The 17436-nt window shown below is 39.2% G+C and overlaps 1 protein-coding gene across 1 annotated transcript in view; it reads right to left on the reverse strand.

Moving 5' to 3' along the window:
* The window catches only part of TRDN (triadin), a 217612-nt gene that overhangs the window by 91477 nt on the left and 108699 nt on the right, over positions 1-17436 (reverse strand). The window lies entirely within an intron of this gene.

A 17436-nucleotide genomic window follows, 5' to 3' on the forward strand; every position in this document is an offset into this window, starting at 1 on the left:
CGGTCTCATCTTCAGTTAGGGTGCCATTTTTGTGCCACTTTTTTGTAGGGTTTTTTTCTAATGGCTGAGGGAAGATTTACTAGGCAGATGTAAGTGGGCAGAAATACTCAGTGATAACTTCTCTCTCTGTTACAATTTTTGGTGCTATTCTACCTCAGGGCTTTTGTCTGGCTCCAAAAATCAGCCATTTTTATAACTGATCTAAATTGGGGGGGGGGGGGGAGGCGGGGGAGGAGGGCCATCTGTCAGTCTGGTTTTGGTAAATTTGGCTGAAACCACGATGATAACCATACTTGCGGCCTTATGTATCTTTTTCACTAATCTCACCTGTACAATAAAAAATGGTTCATGGAGGTCCTGTGAGACAGGAAGCAAAGAGATGCACAGAGTAGTGATAGAACTCACTCCCCTGGGTGCCCATGAGGAAATGAACATCCTCTCTAATAATCTATAGTGTGCATAGAGTATAGGCAGGATAATGCTTATGTCCACAACATACATGAATGATAAATTATTTGTGCTCTTAAACACTAATACAAGAAATACTTCAGGGCAGAAGCTGCCAAAATAAGTAGCTTGCTTATTTGACTATCCCCTTACTGATAATAATACAAAGTTGCTTCAGTTCATGTTGCTCTCTAAATTTCTGTAAAAAAGTTGATATGAGATAAGGTAATGCAAATGACTGTCAAGTAGTCTAATAAAAAGTCTTGAAAAATTCAGGGGAAAATATATTTCTATTTGGGTGATATGCTGCTCTGAACTGAAATGTTTCTAGGTTAATCCCCTGCTTCCACTAACTCTCTGTGAAAGCATGTTTTGCAGGCATTACTTCAAAGTATGATAATTGCCACATTTAGATGAAATTAATCATGAGGCAGCTTTCAGCCACGTTATCTGGCTAAGGAGCCTATCGAAGCCTTCAAGAAGTGCCTATTAGTTGCCAGATATGGAAATTTTAAAAAGTGTATATTGCAGTGATATGAATCATTTATCACAATAATCTTCTATTGCTGGAGGTTATAAAAAAATAAATAAATTGGCAGCATCATTTAGAATAACAGACTGGATCTAAATAAAGCCCTCAAGTTCTTTCTTTCCTTTTTTCATAGAAGTCACCATTTATTAGGACAACATACTTTAACGTATTTTAGAGCCATAATTTATGTTAAAAGAATCAACATATTTTTCCATCATCTGAAATAAATAACATATATTAAAGTCTCGGTAAATATCTGGACGATTTTTCCAGTAAGAAAATCTTATAATTTCTTTTTTTTTTGGTGTAGTTTTGTTTTGGTTTGGTTTTTAAGAGTGGAAAAATTACCATTAGCTGATTCAAATAGCACATGATGATATGAAAATATAAATATTTTTACTCTTAGGCTATTCTTTTCAAGCCAAGGTGCCTAAAGTTTGATTTCTAAAGCCATAGTTATGCAACTAGGCTGGAATGATTTACAGAAAATTGTCCAGAAGAGGATTTGTAGGATCTTGAACCATGGAGGTTCCTTCAAAGGTATATAGTGTTTACATCTAGACACCTCATACTTGAATGAAATAAATACTGACGTAAGTACAAAGAACTGAGTAATCAGCAGATCTCACAGAAGGCAGGAAAGTCGATCAGGACTTCTGAAGTCCCTAAATGTAGTTACATGCTATAAGGCACAAATAGCATGTAACTAAATAACTCAAAGGAATATAGTACTAAAAACTGATTGAAAAACTACTATTGGTGAGCATTTTGCCTCATTCATTTTTGTTTTGTACATGTGTAGGGTTTAACTTTTAAACTATAGGAGTGTGGTTGGAGAGCACAGCTTATATTATACCAGGTTTTTATAGCCATGATGTCCTTTTTCTTAAAAACAATAACAACAAGCTCTCTGGCCTCTTGATGGGTCTGTTTTTTCAGGTTAGTTAAGAAGAGGAATTTCCAGAATAAATTAATTTTTTTTCAAACACCAGTGTTAGGCAACATATGAACATTATCCTAAACACATCAGCCTAGGAAGTGTGATCGCCAGAGCTTTAAGCTATTTTTTCTTTAAAACTTTACATCTGAAGTCTGGGGACAGGAAAGACAAGTGGACAGCATAGCAATGACACCCACACTTCCTGGGAACCATGTTACTTCATTCGGACCCATGTAACACATGAACATCAGTCTGGGTGCTCTGGCAGCCTTGACCAGCAGCATGGTCAAATGCATCGTGACTGTCCTTGTGCTTAGTGACATGGTTTAGTGATGGTTTTTATCAGAGTTAGGTTGATGGTTGGACTAGATAATCTTAAAGGTCCCTTCCAACCTAGACAATTCTATGATTCTATGATTCTATGATTGATGACAGAATTAGTTGATATCCAACAACAGGGAATGCATTTTATTTTCAAGAAAAAGCCCGCTTCTACAACAACATAAAGTAATAAAAAACCCAAACCTTTAACAGACTTACTATAAGAGATAACACTTAAAAATCTAATTCTTCAGGTATTTTGGTGCCCAAACTGAAGCAGTCAATTTTCCAGAAGTGCTGAGGACACTTTTGATATTCAGGTCTTCTTAAACGGCTTATGTAAACCACTCTCACAAGCCTAGCCATGGGCTTTTTGAAAGCACCTGTAACAGGCTTTAACGGGCAAAGCACCATAGCTAACAAAATCATTCATCAGCTGTGGAGGACTGTGAAGCACCCTTTTCTTTTTACAGTTATTCTCAGGAGATTTGAAGACAGGTTGTATTCTGGCCTATATTCTCAAAAATCAAGCATGGTTGTACAAGCTCCCCTCTTCCCAGGTGAATGAACAGGGGTTTTTTTCTGACTCTTGGAAAAGATTAGAGTAAAATTTTTTTATTATTATTATTGTTTTATTAAAAACCACCAAATATTTAAACAAATATGATCTGACTTTGTTCTTATCTGTACAGGCTAAAAAGATCAGTTTTGAATTCAAACTAGGAATGAGCATCTGGCAGCCAGCACAGATGTATCTAAGTGAAACAGCAAAGCAGTACTTTATTCTTTTGCTTCTTTTTAGCACATAGCTCAATCTTTTCCTCAGGCCTCGATCAGCATTCTTTTGAAGTAAACCAGCAGTACACAGTAACTGCAAATGACATCTAAACTACACATGGGGCAAGGAAAAAAAAAATCCCTCTGAGCTTATATAGCACCTTTCATGCCAGTGAGTCCCTAGGAGGTTGGTAATAAGCCATTAGACAAGGATGCCCCAGTGCTCTAGTATAGACTGTGGTTGTTTGAATTTAAACAAACTTCCAAAACAGAATATTTCAAACATTGCTCTGAGGTGAATTCTAGATCTAGGGTTCACAAAACTTTTACACCTTTTTTAGCAATGGATTTGTAATACAGTGTACATTGTACATTTGAGAACAGCAGATCTTTAGAAGCTCCACACAACCTATAATTTTTATAAAAAAAAAAAAAGTAGTTCAGGGAAATAAATGGGTCTCAAATTGTACTCTCTTGAAAGGTTTCTCTGTGCTTTTTCTTCATAGAAATCTGTCACTCAAATATATATCAGTGTATAAAAAAATCTTAAATTAAAACTGTTATTCAGATAAATTAATATTTTAGAGACAATATATTGATAGCTCTGCTAATGATGCACAGTTTAAAAGAGCTGCCAAATCCCACTTTTACTATTGGAAACATTATTTTATATGTTGTATCTAAACCAACCTTTCTCTTTGGAAGCTTATCAAAGAACATGATGGTAATATCAAATTTACAAACAGAAACTAATTTCAGCTTCATTTGGCTACCACAGTGTTCAAACTGAAAGGTAGCTAATAACCTAGCGATACGGTTTAGTGATGGTTTTTCTCAGTGTTAGGTTGATGGTTGGACTAGATGATCTGAAAAGTCCCTTCTAACCTAGACAATTCTATGATTCTATGATCCTAATCAAACATTGTATAACCAAATATCTAAGGTTAAGGATGTTAAGGATGCAAGAATTCCTTTGTACTGGCTGATCTACACTAAGCACCAAGACCCTGGGGAATTACTAGACGCCTCTGAAAGACATGATTCACTGAATCAAAAGCTAAAGAGACATTTAAAATATAAAGCAGTTACTAAAGGAGGAATTCTCATCGCAAACCTCAGCTGGTACTGGCCATCTACCTTCTCTATCTTTTAGCTGATGATCATGTTCTAGAATGGACTTAATCAAATCCCACTGATTTGCTAATGATCTACACAGACCCACAGAAAATAAGTTGTGTGATGAAGATGCCTTGCAGAGCTTGATAGCTCTACCAAGAGACTCAAAGAATGTTTCTAAGATGACTTAGGTATTCAATTCATTTTGTAATTAAAAGTACAAGAAAAAAAAAAGAGGAGAGGGCAGAAAACTGAACAGAAACTTCAAGAATCAGAGAGAATTGTGTTGAAAAGTGAAATGATATTTTTCAATGCTGTGAAGTCAAAAAAATGTTGTGTTGGTTCTCCAGAAAAAAAAAAAAAAAAAGAAAAAAAGGTTTCTGGCTGTTATTACTGACCAAGGCATGATTGAGAGCACGCTTTGGGAGCTTGGTTCTGGCTTTGCAAATGCAATACAACAGAAGAGCTTTTAAGACAATGCACCTTACAAGTACGACAGCTAATGTTCCCTTTGCTGCCCTGAGCAAGAGTTCACAAGAGTGGAAATAAAAACGATAGCAGGTGGCATCTGATGCCTGAGAGTTTCCGTCATGTGAATGAAAAACATAATTAAAGTCGCCTAGAGACCAGTCTCGGTACAGCCTGCTCCCAAGCTAGCAGATGTACCAGAATTTAAAAACAATTTATTAAGTAGCAAGATTTGCAGTTAATGTGATTTACAGTGGTAAAAAAGCAAGACACCCCAGATAGCTGAGCATTAAGAAAAATGAACTGCTATTGAACATAGAGTAATTAAACAAGAATTTTCAAACCTCCTATTGAAATATACTGTGGTCTAGCATTTCTTTTTTCGTTTACTCTGTGTTCTTAAAACTTATTTCCATAAAATAATAATGATTTAAACTAATATTCCAACATTCTGAGAAGTGCTCAATTCTGAACAGTCTTTAAGAATTTGTTACTCAGTTGCTTTTTAATTTATATTATTTTTGATAATTTTACACTAATTGTATGGCATTAATGAAGTAATTATCACCTTACCACATCTCAGAGCTTTTGGTAGTATTTTTTATTCTGATTTCAGTCACTTATGGAATAGCAGATGCCCGCGTCTAGGGGCATTTTATCAGAGTGCCTACAATTTCTATCGTAATGTCTCCATTTTACAATTAAGATTTAAAAAATTTCATATTACAGGGAATTAAAACAGTATTGTTTCTTCTTTTCAGTGGGCTTAAAATCTAGGAAGGGTCTATCAAAACTGCTCATACTAATGTAAGATTCATTTTTTAACGTACTTTTCCAAACCCCTAGAATTTGACATTGGCATAAAAGAGCTGTTCAAAAATACCAACATTTCTCGCACATGGAAAATTCTGTGTTTGGACCAACACTTGATTTTGTTCCCCATCTTAATCACTGAGCATGATATTGCCATATGCTCTGTGACAACTGCTGACAAAAACTCCTCTTGCCTTTCCAAAATATCATTTCTGGGTGAGCATAAGAAATGCATCTCACTGTATCTGAAGGCTAAAGATGTGCACAAGGAAAAGCATGGTATTTTGCCACTGCTCCTTCAGAGTTGTTCCCTGACCCATTTGGTGATAGCAGTAAACTCCCAGACTGAAGTTTAACCAGCTTCCTTTGAGAATAACTTGAGAATAACAGGGAAATTTATTGGCTGAGGCCAGCAAGCCTTGAATTCTAGATTGCAGGTTTTGCATTTAAATCTCTCCAGGCTATAGGACATAAAGTGAGGGGAAACTCTAGATGACATTAATATTGCTGGGCAAAAATGGGAGGAAGTGGAGCTTCTGGAAAGTAAAATCAAGTTTCCTCAAGTGATATGAGAGTTGACTATAAGAATTCTCAAAAGGTACTGATAACCAATGTGGGACGTAAAGAGGTTTGAAGAATTTAGGACTATGAAAAACTAGCTAACTAACTAGGGTGCTTTTGTTGCTGATTACAATAGAAAATTGCTGATAGCACTCTAAAATTTTGACAGATCATTTTCCATTGAAGGAAAAATATTCAAGCCCTTCTTTCCACTCTCTATGAGGGGTGCCCTCTCTACTCACCAATGTCTCTATTTCCTCCACACTCACAGTAACAAGCTTTTTGATAATTTCTCAATTTCTTTGGTGTCTCCAAGTCCCATCTGATCACCAGTTCTTGTGTATATTGCTGCCCCCCTGCACTGTCTCCTCACACCACTATGCCCATCACCATTTACAAAGAAACTCTATATTCTGCGCAGCCACCGAGTGCCGGCAAGCCCTGAGCAGCACAGCATCACAGGCAGGTAGTAGCCTAAAGCCCACAGAGCTTTCCAGAGAGTTGTGTGGTAATGTGTGTCTCTGAAATATGAAATGTTACCTCAAACAGATTTCCCAAGATCATTAAAAAAGTTCACTCAATAGAGTGAAAAATAAAGCAAGTAGAGAAGGATGTGAGCAAACAAGTGATTCAGCTACTCTGGTAGTAAGTAACAGCCTGCACTTTGGGAATGGCCAATTTCAACTGTACCAGTGATTCGTGGTTCCACTAATTAGTGATTTCTCCTTTTTACTTTATAATTCCTGAAATGGATTCCATCTCCCCCACTGTAGAGCAGGTGGAAACATGTCCCATTGCCTTTTGTACTCATCAGGAATGACGTAAAAAAGTGAAACTCTGGAGGACTATGTGAGATCACAGTCAACTACACACAGGAAGCTGTAAGTGCAGTTAATTGCACAAGCTGCAGTCATTTAGGGAAAAGGTAATGGTTTTTGTGTAGCAAATGCAGGTAATAACATTAATTCCTAAAATTTAAGAATCAGATCTTTTCCTGGAATAAACTGCCGTTTGAATTAGTGTAAATATTATAACAGCTGAAAAATTTCTTAGCTTTTTTTACCTATTCTTGAAACAGCATGGGGGATATGCTCTCTACATTTTTCTTAAGAAAGCTCAGCACCAATACCTTTTGAATGATTCACAAGAGGATTTCTTTTTACAGTCAGAATAGGCTTTGTTAAGTGGATGTATGCTATGCATCCTTGCAATATGTCTTTCTGTGCTTCTCAACACATTTCAATTTCTTTCTGTTGGATAGGTGGATGTACAGATAGAGTCTGTAGACATTGTCACTAGGATAAAGAGATATTTTTTGTACTTCTGAACATGGATTCGGTGAGCATTCTCACTCTGCGAAAAGGGAGATCTTGAATAATGCAATGTCCATCCATTCATCTTTATAGGTGACACACTACTCTAATTACACTCCCGTAAGTGAAGCAAAATCTATGAGAAAACAACCTCATGCAGAACCTACTGCAATCAAGCTAAAAATCAATGCACTTATAACCACAGCTATGTATGGCTCTTCCGCTTAAGAACATCTTCCCATTCTATTATTCTAATCATTCAATAATACTTCATCCGACTTAGTCTCTCAGTTACGTATAGCAAAGCCACAAAGTTGGCTCTGCTTCTTGAAAAACAGATCAAGAGAATAAGCATGGCCATTGGGAACATTTACTGAGAGGTTAAACAATTATAACTAAGAGTGAAGTGTAAAGGATGCCTTATAATAAGTCAGGAATACCTCTGGTCTATGAACTTACCTAGGGGAAAGTCATCCAAGACACTGAAGTATACTTTCAAATAAGTGACATGAAAGTCTTTCTCAAATATGTATTCATTAAAAGTTTTTAAGACTTCATTTCAAGGTCAAGGGAAAATTTACTTTTTCTTTTTAAGTGTAAAGCAAAATCAGCCTGACCCCAGCCTCTGAAGATTCCTACTGACTTTATTTAGGTGTGGGGTCAAGCCTTCAACTTTTCCATTGAGTGACAGCAGAAAACAGCACTGCGTAGGTATGTCATTGCAACCTGGCTGATGTATCTGTGCATGGATGTTTTGCACAGAATAATTATCCTAAATATCAGGCCTGCTGACTCAGATGAACATCTTATTTTGAGGGCACAGAACTGTTTTCCTTCATTAAAAAGATTAACTTTGTGTTGTTTGAGGGATAGGCATACTCTAATCCTGTTATTTCTGGATGTGACTGGAAAAATAAACGTTGCATTAATCCCCAGACCAACATAAACAGGGTTGATGCAATAAATTAGATTCTTTAATTAAAGCTATGCCACCCAGCTGCTTGCACAGCGCAGGTACTTCATTCTACATATCTGAAAGTCCAAAGGCAAACTGATTATTTGGTTACCTGTGTGGACTTTAGAATGAATATGTATCACCTTCAATCTTGATTATTTCTAGTATCACATTTTGCCAAAAAGTTCTTTGAAAGACTGACAATGCAGTCAGAAGAGTTTGCCTGTCAGACACTAAAATGACTCCTATGCTTTGCTCAAGGAAGATTCTCTTGCCAACTCATCAAAAAGTGAGTTTGTAGTACAAGCCCAAGCCTCCCCCCTTTTCTCTGTATTTATTAAAGGCTTGAAATTTCTAATTATTTGCCAGCCAGATCTTACCACCATCATTCACCATTTGCCTTTCTCACATCAATCCCTGCTTTGTGCAGTCAAAGATGGAAAAGAACTAACACAAACAGGACTCGGCTGAGCAGCACTCAGCCTCGAAAGTGCTCAACTCACAATAGTTAGCAAAGGGGTCACTGAAAGGTGCTTAAAGCTTATTCATCTGCTGCTAACATTTCATGGACAGACCAGGCACCTCAGACTGTGAATATCCACTTTCTTCTCTTCTAGAGCTTTCTTTGCACAACACATGGAGGTAGGCAAAGATGGGAAGGGAGACAGAGTTTCCTTTAAAGCCAATACATACTGAATGAAAGAGAAGGCCAGTCTTCCACCTCAGACGCAATGGAGAGTCAGTTGTTACTGCAAGGTGAGGGAGAGACAAGGGGAAGGCAGGAAAAACTTGTTTCTCATTACCTCTTTGCATTTCACCTCATTTCTAGCTCTTGAAGATTGAATCCTAACCATATCCTGGAAGGGCATAAGAGTTTGGTTTGGTTTTGGTATAAATAATGTTACCGTTCCCATCTGAAGAACTCTTTCAACGGGCAATAAAGGACAATATTTTCAGAAACACCACATTAATCTTGCAGCCCCTGTACTTTTTTCAAAAGTGGTAGAGGTGCTTAGGATCTCAGTAGTTCTCACAGAAAATCAATGGGAATTATGTGCCTGGCCTACTTTGCCATGCTTGTAAATCCCACCAGATGCCATGCTACATCTTTAGGTACCTAAATATCTTTGAAATCATATTGTCAATCACTGCTGACAATGGAGCACAGAATTCGAAGTCCTTTGTTCCAGGAGCAGACTCCCTTAACAGCCAGTCACAAGGTGACCAGGGGAATTGCTTTTTTGCTGGATTTTTTGCCGGATTTTTTGCCTTGTCCTTCACTGTGACCCCATTTTTATTCTTCAGATTTTTATCTGTTTGGGGAGATACAATTTGATTTTTACTAAATAGCTGTATCTCTTGTTGATTTCTAGAAATATCAATTAGAAAAGCAGGCTTTCCTATTTTCCATGGAAGACTGAATACTTTAAGAATGACTATCAGCTGTGCTCAGTTTACAAAGGCTTATAATAACAATGAAAAGAGGAATTTCTGTTTTTCCGATGAACCTACAAGACAGTTGTCTCCAGCTGCATTCCTGCACTGACTCGCCACTACATTCTTTTTTAGCTTATCATGTGTATCTCTGAGGATATAACTCCATAATGTTCTAGGCTAGAACACACCACCAGGTTATCTAGTCTGACACTTTGTTGTCAGAGACTCCTATATTTCAGCTAGGCACTTTTTCAGCTGATGTGTATCTGCCATTAGGTAAACAATCATCTTCTGCAGACATCAGGGAAAGCAATATCCACCCTATGCTGTGGTAGTTTATCACTCTTAGTGTTAAGAACATGCACCTCATTTTCAGTCTGGATTCAGTTAGCTTCTGCTCCCAGTCATTCATTCTTGTTAAACTCTTCCTACTAAATTAAAGGGAGCTACAGTAACCAGAATTCTTTTTTTTTTTTTTTTTTCTGTGAAGGCACTTAGTATCCACAAAAACAGTCACCTTTTTCTGAAGAGAAGAATAGAATACTTTATTCCTCTCGTGAAGTATATCCTTAATTTGTAAATAGCTTGAGTGACTTTTTTCTGTTCTTTCTCCAACTTGGACACCACATCGACGTGCACGTTGCAGTCTCTCCAGTGCCTTGTATGCGGGTGATGTGTGGACGTGGTCTGTGTTCCCTGTTGCAAGGTCTATAATTTTACAGCTGTATGAAAAAATATCACCCTCATCTTGTCATTCACCTTTTCAGTTTTAAAGCTACTTTGCAGATGTAAATGTAAATGGCAATATAACACGAGGCAGTAGGGAATTGGACCCTGAGGTTAGAAAGAGTATATTTGGGTGTCACAAAATAATATAACTCTGAGTAATGGGATAAAATTAAGCAAGGGAAAATTTAGGCAGACTGGAATGAAATACTTTTTAACTGTGAGATCTATTAGGTTGTAGAATAATCCTCTGTGGGAATTGATGGAGGCCTAGTTACTTCAGACATTTAAAACTAAACTGGATAAAGCACTTGAAGATATTCTGTAAGGAATTATCCTGCATTGCCAGAGGGAAGGATTAGATGACCTAGTAGGTCATTTCCATCTCCACTTTCTGTGATTTTATACAAAGCCCCACAAACAGGAAAGTATTATCAAAGTCAAGAGATGGTAATAAACCCTGTCTGTGTCAGAGAAAGAACAGTGAATAACATCACCTGCTGGTAACTGTGTAGGAACCCTAATCCAGCATTTCTGCAGGCTAGTAAACACAACCAGTGCTGAGGACTGGATACATAGTTTGTGTCTGAAAGCAGAAGACTCTACTAGTGCAAAAATGTCAGAAAACAGCAGGTGAGTTATGAATAGGATCCAGGAGAGGAGGAGTAGGAAGGAAAAAATCAAGGCCTGACATGCATAATAGTGTCATGAGCAAGTTATTAGTCAGCAATGAATCAGCCTGTAGTACAGGAGATGAAACCTGAAGCTCCAGTCAGCCAGCTGGGAAAGCTAGATGTTTTCTATAGACTTTGGTGTATGGACATTGATTCATATAATGATATTACCAATTTGAATCATAGTTAAGATGAGACCAGAGCCAGGGTCTTTCTTAAGGGCTGTACAAACACACAGCAAGCCAAGCCATGGCCCTGTAGAAATGTGCAAGTGGACAAACAGTCTAGCAGAGAAAGCTGTCAAAAGAATATTGACAAGTAATACCCTCGAGAAGGGTCACACAGTTCTAAGGTGTGTAACTTATCTTCCTTTTTTTATGTGTGTACTTTAACATGCTTTGTTCCTAAATTTGCTCTCGACTTGTAATACACTAAGCTTCCTTAATTATCGCTGTTACACTTTATTTTGTCTGCATGAAGAATAACAAGGCAACTCATTGCTTATTATTTATGTTACTTAATTTTTACATTGGTCTCTCCTCCTAATCTCTTTAAACCTAGCTGCAAATAAACATGAATTATAGGTTTCTGTACCGGATCTGGCTGAGATGGAGTTAATTTTCTTCGTAGCAGCCTGTATGGAGCTGTGTTTTGGATTTGTGGCTCAAATGTTAACACAACAGTGTTTTGGCTATTGCTGAACAGTGCTTGCACAGCATCAAGGCTTTCTCTTTTTCCTACTCTGCCTGCCCCCACCAAGCTGGGAAGAGGTTAAGAGGAGACACAGTTGGGACAGCTCACCCAAACTCACCAATTCCCTACCATATAATATCATGCTTAGCGATAAAAACTGAGGGTAAAGGAAGAACAGGCGGAAGGGTGGCTGCTGCTTACACTGGTTGGGCATTGGTCTGCTTGTGGAAGGTGGTGAGCAATTGCCATTACATCACTTGTTTTTTAGCTCTTTCTTTCACTTATTGATCTATCTTTGTCTCGACCCACGAGTTTTCTCACTTTTGCTCTTCCTGTTCTCTCCCCCATCCTGTTGGTGGGTGGGGAGTGAGTGAGCAGCCGTGTGGGTGTTTAGCTGCTGGCCAAGGTCAACCCACTACAGTGTCCTTTTTTCATTAACAAAAAAACATCAAGTAAAGAAACAGTCAGACGGGGTTCTACCCCTCAAAACTCCTACCTTCCCCATGTTATATCAGCCACTCTGAAAATAGGCCTGGACAATCCAAAATGCACAATAGCACATATACGTGTACCCCAGTTCCTTACCACTACAGTTTTTGCCTTTTCCTCATACTTTGTCTAATAAGGCACAAGAACATTCGTAAATAAGCAGGTTTTGTTTTCTGTATGTGACCAGCCACTTTCAAAATATCTTATGCTCTCTTGGTCTGGCTTCACGACTCCACTTGTAAGCAACCTAAATTGAGACAGCTTCTATACCTCACTGGCCCTTGCAGATCTGAACATCGGGGTTCTTCTGAAAACACCCATCACCCTGCCATCTGCTGACATCTATCGTGTGACATCTATCACATTAGGGAACATGAGACACATAGCAGTGCCCAAGCTGGGCTGCTGAAAGCTGTCAGCACTTCAGTTATTTCTTAGCTGGAAATACACTTCTGGGAGTGGGCAGGGCAGAGTGAGGAGTTTCAAATCCTGCTCTTGAGAGGCAACAGAGATGTCTTCCTACAAATGTGTGCAAGCATAACGCATTTGCTCATCAGAAAAATCAGGGATCAACATTTGGATCCCAGATGAAGCATTCAGTCCATTGTAGACGGATCAACCCAAAGCATTTTGAGCAGTGTGATATGCATCTACTCCTCTAGATCAGTGGGTATGCTAAGTATGCTTTTTGTCTGAGCATAAACTTATGTCATAAGGTACATTTTAATTTACTTTTACTTTTCTGGCAGGGCTGAAAGTACTGTCTTTCCAAAATGTTTCTTTTGAGAATGGTGTCACATTTGGATGGCTTTCTAACATCTTTCTAACCATGAAAGCAATAGGATAAGGAGTGTAGGGAAATAAGTAATAGGTTCATAATTTCATCAGCAAACTCTTTAAATAGCCGCATTTGAAAGCAACCAACCAAAAAACCAAGCACATAGAATGACAGAAAAAAGGTGATTGGCCACCAGGTGTCAGTAGTTGTTCTCTTATTGTGATGGAAGGCTTGGTCTCAAGCCTGCAAGGGTAATGGTTGATCCAAGGAAACCACAAAATTAAATTGATTTTTTGTTGTTGTTCAGATCAGGAATTTAAAAATGATCAGAGGATTTTGTCTTCCTCTCTGTATAGAGCACAAGAACAAAGAACACACTGCTCGTGTATAAAATGGCCTTTTCCCTCAATTTCATATTAAATCATTGCTTTTTTTTTCAAATTACAAAGACTGGCCTTTAAAGCAGAGAAAGTACTGTTGATGAAAATGCATCTGTGGTCAAGCCATGTAAAAAAAATCACAGGGACCTGGTTGGTCTTGTTTGCTCTTGCTTGATCATCTCTGCTCTGCGTGACTAGTCCTATAACATCCCTCCTTCAAAGCGTGATTAAACATAGACTTTTACCCCAGCTACGGGACCTCACTGGATGACAAGGTAGCAAGAATAACCTGGTTAACTTGGTTCTGTGGCAGTCATAAGGCAATGTTTTCAATTTTTACCTATAAGGTTAACTTTTATTTTTTCATGACTGCAGAGTGAGTTCACTTGATTGTTACATCATTAAAATGTACCTCAGTGTTTGTAATTTTAAACCCCCAGAGGCTTTTCCTATTCAGGAGGCAAAGATTTACTTTGGTAGCTAGAGAGACATTACCAGTCCCCTTGTCTGCTAACACTGCCTGGTGTGAAACATATGACACAGTATCGTGTGTCACAGCTGTATCTTTATCATAGTCATATCTTTATCAATTACCTGGACACAGGGATTGAGTGCACCCTCAGCAAGTTTGCAGACGACACCAAGTTTGGGCGGGAGCATCATCCAGCTTGAGGGTAGGAAGGCTCTACAGAGGGATCTGGACAGGCTGGATCGATGGGCTGAGGCCTATGGTCTGAGGTTCAACACGGCCCAGTGCCGGGTCCTGCACTTGGGTCACAACAACCCCATGCAGCGCTACTGGCCTGGGGAAGAGTGGCTGGAGAGCTGCCTGGCAGAAAATACCTGGGGGTGTTGGTCGTCAGACTGCTGAATATGAGCCAGCAGTGTGCCCAGGTGTCCAAGAAGGCCAATGGCATCTGATACAATGGCCTGTATCAGAAATACTGTGGCCAGCAGGACTAGGGAAGTGATCATTCCCCAGTCCCCGGCACTGGTGAGGCCCCACCTCAAGTACCGTGTTCAGTTTTGGGCCCCTCACTACAAGAAAGACACTGAGGTGCTGGAGCGTGTCCAGAGAAGGGCAACGAAGCTGGTGAGGGGTCTGAAGCACAAGCCTTATGAGGAGCGGCTGAGGGAACTGGGGTTGTTCAGCCTGGAGAAAAGGAGGCTGAGGGGAGACCTTGTTACTCTCTACAACTCCCTGAAAGGAGGTTGTAGCGAGGTGGTGGTAGGTCTCTTCTCCCAAGTAACAAGCGACAGGTCAAGAGGAAATGGCCTCAGTGGGAAATAATGAAAGCATGTAAGAGTTTGGCATCTTTAATCCAGCTAACGTTGGTTTGGAGTTTGGAGATATATAAGGGCCACGGACAACTGGCCTGGGTGACATGTCTATACCTGAATTTCTGTGTGTGGAAAGTGGAGGAAAAGGCACTGACTATCCTTCTAAAGTGGTTCTAAGATTTACTATCAAAAAATGCTGCACAAGACTTAGGTATTTTTATTACCGTTATTTGAAATTATGCAGCAATAACAGGAAGGCAAGATCATCAATGACAGCTGAGCAAAGTTTTAGTTAGGAAATGGTGTGATGATCCAGGCTGACATTTTCATTGCTTTACAAGCCATTTATTACCTATGTTATTTGTTGTGAGAACCAAAGCAAAGTGGGAAAGGAGTTTGCAGCAATCAGACTTACAGAGAAAGGCAGCATATAAACATCATGAATTTTTAGGAAAGTTGATACAAGAAGGAGCAGAGAAGCTCCAGACTACTGAGATTCTGGGAAAAAGACCATCAGGAAACACTCTGCAAGCAAACTATGAGTACCTGAAAACACCAATCTCTGCATTTTCATTTTCATGTAGGGCTAGGTGCTAAATCTTTAACAAAGAGGGTCCCCTTTCTCAGACAGATTGCAGGCTGGAGCACTCCGGGCCGATGCGTCCCAGCCACCGGGAGTTTTGGGAGAGTCTGGCAAAGGCTTGTCTCTGCTGGGGATCAGCAAGCGCCTTCATGGAGATTTGGAGATGCAGCTCCTTTTTCACCCAGAGTAGCGCTGGATAGATTTTTGTAAAATGTTTTGAAGTGTGGCTGTATCAGACCCTTCTGTCTGACAATTATGTTTGTTTAAGCAAGACCTCTGAATTTGTAACAATAGAATTATCTATTTTTCAGGACAATTAACACAATGTTTTTGTATGAGCTGAAGGTCAGAGGATTAATGTGGTTTTATCTACAATGCATTTTTAAAAGCTAATTAAGAATCATTCAGTTCACTCTGTGCTAAAGACTGAGAACATTTCACATAGAAGACTCTTGCTCCTCTGCAGCAGCAGAAAGAGAGAGAGGAATGAAAGGAGCAAGGAAGGAAGAAAGAGTGAGCTGGCATGCAAATATACAAATACATCACAGGGATGCAGTTAATGGAGAACAATAAAAAACTCCATTCTGTTAACCCTAGAGATAAAATTGTCTCCTGGATGTAAGAGCTAATCTAAAATATTAATCAGCAAAAAATATTCAGTGTTTGCAATCACAAGCATTCCGTGTTAGAGAGGTGGAGAGGAATAGAGGGAAGTGCTGCTCTCAGAGCATTATACTAGAGATGTTTTTGTCACCCAGTGCTTATGGAGCATCTCCTCCTCCTTCTCTCTGTTGTGCCTGACAGCCTGTACACACCAACTTTCTTCTGTGGGGAAAGCCTGGTTAATGGGCCTCCTGTCAGAGGCAAGTCTTCTGGGAGGAGGTACGTGAGGGAGAGGAGCAGAGGTGGGACTGGGGTGCCAGGCAGCCAGCCCCTGACAAGAAGTACCTGCGTGCTGGCATAGGGACGAGTGCGGGTGGTGGTGAGGAGGCAGCATGCCCCGCACACACCTCGGCTTCAGGGATTGCAAAGGTCGGGGGAAGCAAAACAAGACAAAATCAGAGGCATCCAGAGGTAACACCAGGATTTGAAAAGCAGGGTGAGGAATTTATTTTTAATGCAGTGGCCTCTGCCTAGCTTTTTAATGGGAAAAGGCAAGAAAATTGGAGGCTGTTCCTATACTCTTGCTTGTGGATGCTTATCGATGCTGCTGATTCAAGCGCTCTGAGGTTCATTTGCTGTGTCTGCCCAAAGCATGTAAATACTATCAGACATTGAGGTGCCTCGTTTCTAAACTGGGCTATGCACTACTATTCTGTTGGTCAAATGTGGCAATTATTTCAGGCTTAAAACCTTTTAGGGATAACAATAGGTGCTGCCAATCAAAGCTAGAAAGTACACATGCATTCAAAGAGCAAACTGAATGAGGAAGAACAGCAACATGTGTAGCTAGAATACATTACGGATTACCGTCCTCTTAACACAAAGGCTAGTAAACTCTTCAAAATGCAGCAACCTATGGAGCTAATAAAAGGGACAGAAATGTGCGGATGTCTTGGTTTGTCTAATTTGTGTCTTTCTAGCATTGGTAGGATGAGTCACTGGATTTAGCAACAGCTTGTGAAGATGAACATATTAATAACTTTATGCTGCAGCTTTGCCATAAAATGTAATCTTTTACAATTCTGTATTCTCAAGTGAAATACAAGCTTAGAGCCAGAACAGAATTAGAAAAGATATATGAATTGTCAGCTTATTTTCTTTTTAAATCTGTTTATACATTTAAATATGCAATTTAACTTGGAGAAGAGTATTCCCTTTCAACTCATCCCTTCGCCAGACTGCCACTCCCTACTATAAAAGACTGGAGCATATCTAAATACAGGGCTACCAGGATAGTACTCCAAGGTATTCTGTGTCATTCTGTGCATTTTTGTATTGTACCAAACATAAATTAACATTTTTCTTCCTGTGCATAAACACCTGAATAGGAAAGCTTATGTAGACCACGTTAAACTCAATGGCAAAGCAGCCAGATGCTTACTGAAATTTGCATAATTAATCCACAATGTTAGTAAACAATGGGATATATAACCTTTCTGCTTTTGATAAAATTCAACAGATTTGAATAATTAGATAAAAGAGCACAAGG

This window comes from Numenius arquata, chromosome 7, assembly GCF_964106895.1.
Source record: "Numenius arquata chromosome 7, bNumArq3.hap1.1, whole genome shotgun sequence".
NCBI lineage: Eukaryota > Metazoa > Chordata > Aves > Charadriiformes > Scolopacidae > Numenius > Numenius arquata.